We start from the raw sequence: 1,323 nt of genomic DNA on the forward strand, positions 1-1,323 counted from the left end.
TGAAATAACCCAAGCTCATTCCAGGCTCAGAGCTTTTGCACCTGCCTTCCCGTTTGCACTTTCTCCCTCCACACATCCCGCCGGTGGGTGGTCATCCAGGTCTCTGTTCTGAACGCTTCCCCTCCCCCGTTCATTAGCCATCACCCTTAACCGAAAGCACCAGTTCTGTGACTGGCTCGCGCCCCCAGGAGGTGGGAAATTTTTGTCTGTCTTCCACATTGCTACGTCTCCAGCACCCGGGCAGTGCCTGCTATATGGTAGGTGCTCATCAAGAACCAGCTGAATAGGAATAAGCGCTTGATTTCTACACAACGTCTACGAGTGTGGACACCGAGGCAGCGTGTTCCTACAGCCGCCCTGAGGCTGGCTGCCAGGACTGTGGGTCCCTAGTAGGAAACAGACAGACGCGGGTTTCAACTGCCGCCTCGCTACCGACTTGCGGCGTGACCTGGGGCGAAGGCCTCAACCTCTCTGAGTCAACTGTCACATCTGCAAATAGGAGACCCGGGGACCGGAGGGCAGACGGGGGGCCCTTCACCAGCACTCCGAAAGGTCATGGCGCCCCGGCCCCGCAGGCAGGGCCCTCTAGAGCCGCCCTCCCACGCTGCAGCCGGGAACGGGCAGCCCCGGGCTCGGCAGCTCGCGCTCTCCTTCCCACGCGCGACCTACTTACTCAGGCAATCGGCATCGGACTCCCGGCCAGCTCCGTCTCGCTGCTGGGCGCCGCCATGTTGGCCAAGAGCGCTTCCGGGTCAGGGGCCGTTAGGGAGCCAGCAAATGAAAAAGGCCAGTTTAGTTAGGTCACGCCCACAAAGGAAAGCGCACCAATAGAGAGGCAGGACGATATTGATCCCGCCCCATAACAACGTAGGCCCCGCCCCTAGCTTGGCAAACCCACCTGGGAATCTTGGAGCACCGCCCTGGGGAGTGGCGAGGCAACTCGTGAGCTGGAGGCTGAGCTTGGAGGGGTCTGAGAATGCAAGCGGAGGCCTCAGTTTACCTACCTGAAATGTACAGATGAGTTATTGCAGGTGAAAGGGCTGTGCACGCCTTCGTTCGTTCAACAAGCATTTATTACACTGTATGACAGACATGGTTTTAGGTTTTGAGGACACCGCACTGACCTTAGTGAAGAAGCCAAATTATTTTTTAAAAAAAGAATTATTTTATTTAACTTTATTTACTTTAAAGAACTACTTTATTTAACTTTATTTATTTACTTATTTTTTAATTGGACCAAGGAACAGAGCGAGAGAGCGAGAGCAAGAAAGAGAAAGTGAGAAGGTAAGCCACCAGGTCTGGGACTGGGACTCGACCCTCAGT

At 55.0% G+C, this 1,323-nt stretch overlaps 1 protein-coding gene across 2 annotated transcripts in view; it reads right to left on the reverse strand.

Annotated features, from left to right (window-relative positions):
• The window catches only part of ECSIT (ECSIT signaling integrator), a 12,600-nt gene extending 11,826 nt beyond the window's left edge, over positions 1-774 (reverse strand). For both annotated transcript variants that reach the window (XM_006160970.3, XM_006160968.3), the window contains exon 1: positions 674-774. The gene's annotated coding sequence lies outside the window, so the exon portion shown is untranslated. The remainder of the gene's footprint in view (positions 1-673) is intronic.
• Positions 775-1,323: the final 549 nt, after the last annotated feature.

This window comes from Tupaia chinensis, unplaced genomic scaffold, assembly GCF_000334495.1.
Source record: "Tupaia chinensis unplaced genomic scaffold, TupChi_1.0 Scaffold138060_1, whole genome shotgun sequence".
NCBI classification, from domain to species: Eukaryota; Metazoa; Chordata; class Mammalia; order Scandentia; family Tupaiidae; genus Tupaia; species Tupaia belangeri.